General features: G+C 47.5%; 1 long non-coding RNA gene across 2 annotated transcripts; it reads left to right on the forward strand.

Annotated features, from left to right (window-relative positions):
• Positions 1 to 1964: 1964 nt before the first annotated feature.
• LOC138436793 (uncharacterized) lies at positions 1965 to 8667 on the forward strand. 2 transcript variants are annotated; one of them, XR_011255610.1, is made up of 3 exons: positions 1965 to 4169; positions 5732 to 5853; positions 8122 to 8667. It is a non-coding gene; the product is annotated as an uncharacterized lncRNA (long non-coding RNA). The 2 variants fall into 2 exon arrangements; XR_011255609.1 differs by lacking the exon at positions 1965 to 4169 and having other exon boundaries at positions 4997 to 5853.
• The last annotated feature ends 249 nt before the right edge of the window (positions 8668 to 8916 follow it).

Consider the following 8916-nt stretch of genomic DNA (forward strand, 5'->3'; position numbering starts at 1 on the left):
TACACGCAGGGCAGCAAAGGAGACACAGACATAACAGACTTTTGGACTCAGTGGGAGAAGGAGAGGGTGGGATGATTTGAGAGAATAACATTGAAACATATACATTAACATAAACATATACAAAAATATGTAAAATAGACAGCCAGTGGGAATTTGATGTGTGATGCAGAAAACGCAAAGCCAATGCTCTGTGACAGCCTGGAGGGATGGGGTGGGGAGGGAGGGAGGAAGGGATTTCAGGAAAGAGGAGACACACATAGGCATATGGCAGATTCATGCTGATGTGTGGCAAAAACCATCACAATATTGTAAAGTTAGTGAAAGAAAGTGAAAGTCACTCAGTTGTGTCCGACTCTTGGCAACCCCATGGACTGTATAGTCCATGGAATTCTCCAGGCCAGAATACTGGAGTGGGTAGCCTTTCCCTTCTTCAGGGGATTTTCCCAACCCAGGGATCGAACCCAGGTCTCCCACCTTGCAAGAGGATTCTTTATCAGCTAAGCCACAAGGGAAGCCCAAGAATACTGGAGTGGGTAGTCTATCCCTTCTCCAACAGATCTTCTGGACCCAGGTCTCCTGCATTACAGGTGGATTCTTTACCAACTGAGCTATCAGGGAAACCCCTAGTAAAGTAACTATCTTCCAATTAAAATAAACAAATTTTTTAAAAGATGCATTAGTGATGCATTGTACAACACAGGGAGGATAGTTAACATTTTGTGATGATTGTAAATGCAAAATAACCTTTAAAAATTGTATTAAAATGAAAAAAAAAAAAAAGGCTGGGCCAGGTGTGTCTGCCCACTCTTGATTGGCTAGTCTAGATACTTTATTTTTCCATTAAAAAAAAATGCCTACATTAGCCCTTTGCTGCCTGTCACTCCACAGGACAGAGATTTCATCTAGAGATTCTGGTGGCTCACAACTTGGCGACCCCAGTTCTCATTCTCTCAGAGGCTAGACAGTGTATTCATCCAGTAATTGCTCCATCCAAGGGAAGTATCTTGGGTCCCGTTTTTCCCCTAGTCCTTCTGGATTGTGAGGACAAGCAGAGGGATGGAAGGCCTGCAGGCTGATGGCCCCAGTTCCCCCAGGTGGGGAGTCTACCATGCATGTCCACCAGACTGCCACCCCTTCTTACCCGCTCTCTCAGGGATTTCAGTGGTCTGCTGACATTGTGGCCACTCTGATTACTGCTGTCTCCTGACCTGCTAGCACCCTTGGGGTGCGGGAGACATCTTTCCACCCTGGGGACCCCCTCCAGCCCTTCTGCACACCTAGTTGGGCAGCATTTACTAAAACTTAACACACTTTACCGAGAAAACACTGGTTCCATCACTTGTGCAGGGTTGATCATGGGCAGGAGGGTCAGTGGGTACCCAGGGTCTCCCTCCTTTTGGCTGCAAATGTAGGATTTGCTCTACGGGGGTGGGTGAGGGGTCCACTTATGAAAACTAAAAGTACTTGGAATAAAAATTCACAAGGAGCTTTGGGTACAGCAGCCATGACAGTGAGCCCATAGCACCCAGAGGCCTACAGGATCTGTGCTCAGAACCAGCACCCAGGGGCCTACAGGATCCGTGCTCAGAACCAGCACAGTGAGGGAACAGCCACCGAGGACCAGGAAGGCCAACTAGGAATCTATCAGATATAGAAACGCATTGTCTGCCAGCTAAGTGAGAAGGCCTCCATCCTCAGGGGTCTGGCCAAAACAAGCAAGTGAACTTTCCAGGCTCCCTGCTCCCGAACAGGGGGCTTCACTTTAGGCCACAGAATTGCCCATCTCTCTCAAATGGATGGCCACACACTGTTGGACAATAAATGACCCCTTTTATCATGTGCTGGAAATCTCTGACCAGAGAAACTCCATTTATGACCACTCCTCCCAGTGGGCCCAGCATCACGGAATCTGCTGTCTATTCCACTCTCCTTACCATCTGCAGCCATGGGGCTAGGTGAGCACTGGAATAGCCAGCTCAAGAGCAAAACATAGCCATTGTCACACTTGCCCATAAGGAGAAAGAGCAAAGAGGTGGTGGTGCCCCTCTGCTGGAACACAGGCCCACATGCCAGCTGAATCCAGGCCAAGTGCACTCCCCTCAGTGTGAACCAAGGCCAAGCTCAATCCTCGCAGTGTCAGCCCAGGTTGAGCTCAATCCTCACCGTGTGAGCTCAGGCCAAGTTCACTCCCCTCATTGTGAATGCAGGCCAAGCTCAGTCCTCTCAGTGTGAACCCAGGTGAAGCTCACTCCTCACGGTGTGAACCTAGGCCAAACTCACTCTCCTTAGTGTGAACCCAGGCCAAGTTTACTCCTCTCAGTGTGAACCCAGGCCAAGCTCACTCCTCCGTGAACCTAGGCCAAACTCACTCTCCTTAGTGTGAACCTAGGCCAAGTTTACTCTTCTCAGTGTGAACCCAAGCCAAGCTCAGTCCTCTCAGTGTGAACCCAGGCGAAGCTTACTCCTTACAGTGTGAACCTAGGCCAAACCCACTCTCCTCAGTGTGAACCCAGGCCAAGCTCACTCCCGTTGGTTGAACCTAGGCCAAAGTTTACTCCTCTCAGTGTGAGCCCAGGCCAAATTTACTCCTCGCAGTGTGAACCTAGGCCAAAGTTTACTCCTCTCAGTGTGAACCCAGGCGAAGCTCACTCCCCTCGGTGTGAACCTAGGCCAAACCCATGCTCTTCAGTGTGAACCCAGGCCAAGCTCACTCTTTTCAGTGTAAACACAGGCCAAGCTCACTCCTTGCAGTGTGAACCCAAGAGAGGTTTACTCCCCTCAAGTGTGAACCCAGGCCAAGCTCATTCCTCTCAGTGTGAACCCAGGCGAAGCTCACTCCTCACAGCGTGAACCTAGGCCAAACCCACTCTCCTCAATGTGAACCTAGGCCAGGTTTACTCCTCTAAGTGTGAACCCAGGCCAAGCTCACTCCTTTCAGTGTAAACACAGGCCAAGCTCACTCCTCGCAGTGTGAACCCAGGCCAAGTTCACTCCACTCAGGGTGAACTAGGCCAAGCTCACCCTCCTCAGTGTGAACCCAGGCCAGGCTCACCCCCCTCAGTGTGAACCCAGGCCAAGCTCAATCCTTGCAGTGTGAACCCAAGAGAGGTTTACTCCCCTCAAGTGTGAACCCAGGCCAAGCTCATTCCTCTCTGTGTGAAACCAGGTGAAGCTCACTCCTCACAGTGTGAACCTAGGCCAAAGTTTACTCCTCTCAGTGTGAACCCAGGCCAAGCTCACTCCTTTCAGTGTAAACACAGGCCAAGCTCACTCCTCGCAGTGTGAACCCAGGCCAAGTTCACTCCACTCAGGGTGAACTAGGCCAAGCTCACCCTCCTTAGTGTGAACCCAGGCCAGGCTCACCCCCCTCAGTGTAAATCCAGGCCAAGCTCACCCGCCTCAGTGTGAACCCAGGCCAAGCTCAATCCTTGCAGTGTGAACCCAAGAAAGGTTTACTCCCCTCAAGTGTGAACCCAGGCCAAGCTCACTCCTCTCAGTGTGAACCCAGGCCAAGTTTACTCCTCTCAATGTGTACCCAGGCCAAAAACATTCCCCTCAATATGGACCCAGGCCAGGCACACCCCCTACAGTGTGGACCCAGGCCAAGTGCACTCCCCTTAGTGCAGAGAGTGGGGAAATGGTTCACCTACTCCCCATCCGCCCAAGGGCATCCACACCTACTGGCACTGGCTGGTGTTTGCCCTGAGTCTTTGGCCCAATGCTTCACAAAGCTGTCCTTGAGGGCTCAGGAACCAGTCACTGATGTGGAAAGATTGGTGGGGGGTCGGGGTGGGGTGTTGGGAGGGCCAGGAGCCTGAGTTGGGGTGGGAGTCACCATGGGGAGCAGGGCCTCTAAAGCCAACTCCCAGGTTAGAATCCTCCTTGCTCACTAGTCTACCTGTGTGACTGTAACCATGTTAATGAACCTCTCCAAGCTTGTCTTCTCCCATGTACAAAATGAAGGTAATGACATCTATCTCATAGAGCTGATGAGATGATCAGATGAGACAATACATCAAAAACACTGAAGATAGTATCTGCCACACAGCAAGTTCTTAATAAAGGCTGAAGAAGAATATAATTTGTACTGGCAAAATGATGCATCCCAAAGAGTCCTTGAAGTTCCACTTCATGTAATTTAATAAGAAAGTAAGCTGATGGCTAACAAGGTAACACATGCTGTATCAGCTACCACTTGGGGAACAGGAGGGATCGGCCTTGTTTCAATGGTCTATGAGGCTGCAAAGCCAGCTTGGGTTGGTTGTGGAGGGGCGTGGACAGGAGTGAGGAAGGGCGCTGTCTGTCCACAAAGCACTGCAGGGCTGAGATGCTGAGAGCAGTGACCTATTCTGGACCACAAATCAGCATTGTGGTTTAAAGTGCTCCCTCCCCCCAACCCCACAGCAGCCCAGCACGTGGGCAAACAATGACACACCCAATTCTACCAGCCTGGACACATTGGAGGAAGGAAGTGGTGTTGTGGGGAGGGGGTAGCGTTCTAATCCCAACACCGAGATAAGAGAAAGGGATTCAAGTTGCAGAAAGGTAAACGTGTTGTCTCTTGTCTACCTGGAGCTTTGCCACCAAGAGGAAATCTAATCCAACAGTTGGGCAGCTATATTGTTAGGCCCATCCTCTGTCAGCCAGCTTCTAGTCCCTGGAGATCACAAGATGTTCAGCAGGGTGCTGCCAGAACAGGAAATGACAAGAGCAGCTGATTTCATTGGTGATATAAAACCCACGGTTGACATTGAGTAATTACACACAGTACAGCCAAACCCTGCTGAGGGAAGGGAAGAACTGGTGTGAGCGTGTAACTTTAACTCCACACGTTGGTGCTGAGAACAGTTTGACTTTCACACCCATTGCAAACCCATTTTCCCCTCATGATTTTCATAACAAACTTGTACAACTCATCCCATTTTACAGATCAGAAAGCTGAAGCGTGGACTAGAGAGCTAACTTGTTTAAGAGTAAGGTCAGACACGTATGTTTTGTCCATGAGTTGTTGCAAACCTTAATAATCCCAAAACATACAACATAATCCTTAAAAGAAAGTATAAAATGCAAAATAAAGCAAGGGAATCATTTCTTTTTTTAATTTTAATTTTTTAAAAAAAAAATTCTGTTGAAATACGGTTGATATACAATGTTGTGTTAGTTTCAGGTGTACAGCAAAGTGATTCAGTTTTATGTCTATGTATATATGTATACTAATACATATAAGAACATACGCATATTCTTTTTTTACATTCTCTTGCCTTATACATTATTATAAGATATTGAGTATAGTTCCCTACACTATACAGTAAGTCTTTGCTGGTTATCTATTTTATACATAGGGGTTCATTTCCTTTTTAAAGTATTTATTTGGCTGCGTGAGGTCTTAGCTGTAGCACCTGGGATCTTTCATTTTCATTGTGGTATGTGGAACCCTTAAGTTGGGGTGTTCAAACTCTTATTGTGGTATGTGGGATCTAGTTCTGCAACCCCTGTATTGGGGGCATAGAGTTTTAGCCACTGGACCACCAGGGAAGTCCCAGGAATTCATTTCTGGTTGCTAGTTCTGATGGGAAAAAGAGCAGTTCAGTAAAATATCTGAGTTTTGGCCAGTTTTAGAAAAAGAGTCGACATACTTTATATGCTATTCCAGAAAAGCTTTGTTTATGAAATTTTACATAGCCAGCACAAATTAAAACTTGGACACATTTTGAAACATCACTCTTTTCAGTGTTAATGGACAGATGGTAGTAAAGTTGTCACCAAGAAGTTTCATGTGCAGTTCCAGACACCTGGGCAGAAAAAAGAATGAAGACTTTAACCCATGTTAAGACCTTGGAGCCTGGGCATATCGTAAGTGTTTCTGCATTCAGTATGTAAGCACAGCTGGATTTCTACAAAAGCTTATTTCAGGTTTGAAAGATAATATTGCTCAAGCAGAGGAGTCCAACAAGATCACCTTCAAATATTCCAGAATGTCTGGTGGGGAGTGGGGGTAAGTGTATCAGAAAAGAGCCTACACATTTTACAGTCGCATAGATTTTGCCCACCTTTGCCAAAGGATGTTCGAATCCGGGGGATGGGGCAATCCTGAAAGCAAACTGTGGTCCTTGAACTTGCCCTTTAAATGATCCCAATAACAAGGTGATTATGGCCACATATTGAGAGGAATTTGACCTCTGCCCATAGCACAGCTTCTAGAGCAAGGGTAAGAGCTATTTTTTACTTAGAAAAACAAACAAACTGAAACGTCTCCATGTCAGCCACCTCTGTTCTGTCCCAGCTTCATTCTTCTGCCCACAGTTTGCCTTGGAAGTTCATCAGAGAGGCATCTCACAAGTTGCCTCCTGCCAAGGGACAGCATTTCTGACTTCTGCAATTTTAAGGATGGAACCTTTCCTGTCTAGGTGTGTGATTTCTAGAAATGGGCTGATCACTCAGTTGATAGCGCACAGGAAGTCATTTGGGCTTTTCACCAAAACCATCACTTTGGTCTTTGAATAACATTTCAAAATTTCTTCTCAAAATTAACATGGGCTTTAAGATCAGTGGGCATAACAGGAAACTGGGCAAGCTTGGATTCATCACTCGTGCTGAGTTAACAAGCCAGGTACCAAGGGGTGCTCAGTAGGTCTGGACTCATGAGGGGCTGGGGAACAGCCTCTGTGTTACTGTGATGTCTGAATCCAAGACTTCTCATCTACAAGGACCAGACAATAATATCTACTATGGGCAATTCTTGTGACGATTAGGCTTCATGGATGTAAAGTGCCAGGGCATAGCAGGCATTGTTAAATAGTGACGTCCCAGGTGATGCTAGTGGTAAATAACCTACTTGCCATTGAAGGAGACATAAGAGATGCAGGGTCAATCCCTGGTGGGGAAATCCCCTGAAGGAGGGCATGGCAACCCACTCCAGTATTCTTGCCTGGAGAATCCCATGAACAGAGGAGACTGGCAGGCTATAGTCCACAGAGTCGCAAAGAATCAGACACAATTGAAGTGACTTAACATCAGCATGCCCACAATGATAATAAGGCTGCTGCTGCTGCTGCTAAGTCACTTCAGTCGTGTCCGTCTCTGCGTGACCCCATAGATGGCAGCCCACCAGGCTCCTCCGTCCCTGGGATTCTCCAGGCAAGAACACTGGAATGGGTAGATCTTTCCTTCCCCAATGCATGAAAGTGAAAGTGAAAGTGAAATCGCTCAGTCGTGTCCGACTCTTAGCGACCCCATGGACTGCAGCCTACCAGGTTCCCTCGTCCATGAGATCCTCCAGGCAAGAGTACTGGAGTGGGTTGCCATTGCCTTCTCTGGATAATAAGGCTAACTTTCCCTAAAACAATGTCTGATGATGTGGAAGGCTGAATAGTTGTCAGCCTATAGATGTCCACATCCTAATCCCCAGAAACTGAAAATATGCGAAAGGACTTGGCAGGTGTGAGTAAGTCAAGGATCTTGAGATGGGAACACAATCCTGGACTAGCCAGGTGGGCCCAGTGTCAACACCAGGGGTCTTCTAAGAAGGAGACGGGGAGGTTATGTGAATATGGAAGCACCGGTTGGAGTGAGGTGAGAAAGGCACCACAAGCCAAGGAATCCAGGTGACCTCTAGAAGCTGGAAAAGGTAAGGAGACAGTCGGTCTTCCCTCAGAACCTTCAGAGGGAACTAGCTCTGCTGAAAGTGAAGACAGTGCAAGTCACTCAGTCGTCTTCAACTGTTTGCGACTCCATGAACTATTGCTCACCAGGCCCCTCTGTCCATGGGATTCTCTGGGTGAGAATACTGGAGTGGGTTGCCATGCCCTTCTCCAAGGGATCTTTCTGACCCAGGGATTGAATCTGGGTCTCCTGCATTGCAGGCAGATTCTTTACAGTCTGAGCCATCAGGGAAGCCCTCCTAACACCTTGAATTTAGCCCAGTGAGACCGGTTTTGGAGTTCTGATCTCCAGTATTATTCAGAATAAATCCAGGTTAAGTTACGGAGTTTGTGGTAATTTGTCATTAGAGCAAGCAAAAATTCATACAAAGATTCTAAAACTGATTTTCTTGGGTGGTTCATAAGCTAGCTTGGGCCAGGGAGGCAATTTCCAACAAAACAACCTTTCCCTTTTTTTCAGAACAAGATTATAACATATCCATGACATAGCTCTTTCAGTATGGAGAGTGGGAAGAACAGAGGCCTTAAAGCAGACCACAGAGCAGTGACTCTCAGACTTTCTGTGACTTTGACTCATCAGGGTTCTTGTTAAAATGAACCTTGTATGCACCCCCTCACCAGACCAGTGGATCTGCTTGCTCACTTCCTCTGGACTTCAGGCCTCAGCTCTCCTCCCGAGGGACCCCCAGCGCTCCTGTCCACTGGCAGCTCCTGCACCCGAGGAGCCTGCAGGTGCACCTCCCGCAAGGAGAGCTGCTACTTCTGCTGCCCTGGAGGCTGGGTGAGTGTGCCTGGGGCCACATCTGCAGAGGGGCCTTGGACAAGCACAGCTGCTCTGCCTGATGCCAGGGAGAGCCTGCCCCAAGTGCCAGTAGAGCAACCGCAACAAATCTGCATTTTATTGTTTTTTATACAACCTGATCATGTGCTACATTCCTTCTTCTATGAAATATGTGAATTGTAAGAAAAGTTGTTGAACTGAAAATAAATACACTGAACATTCCGATTCAGGTTTGGGGTGAGGCCCGAGATGCTGCATTGCTAACACATTCCAGATGATGCAATGTTGCAGGTCCCCCGATCAGCCTTTGAGTAGCCAGGCTCTCTAGAGGAACATGCATTTTTAAAAATTGAAGCATTGTTGATTTACAATAGTGTGTCGAATTCAAGTGTGTGGTAAAGAAAGTGATTCAATTATCTATATATTTTCAGATTATTTTTCATGATAGGTTATTACAAGATGTTGACTATATAG

The sequence above is a fragment of the Ovis canadensis genome, chromosome 3 (assembly GCF_042477335.2).
Source record: "Ovis canadensis isolate MfBH-ARS-UI-01 breed Bighorn chromosome 3, ARS-UI_OviCan_v2, whole genome shotgun sequence".
Taxonomy (NCBI): Eukaryota; Metazoa; Chordata; class Mammalia; order Artiodactyla; family Bovidae; genus Ovis; species Ovis canadensis.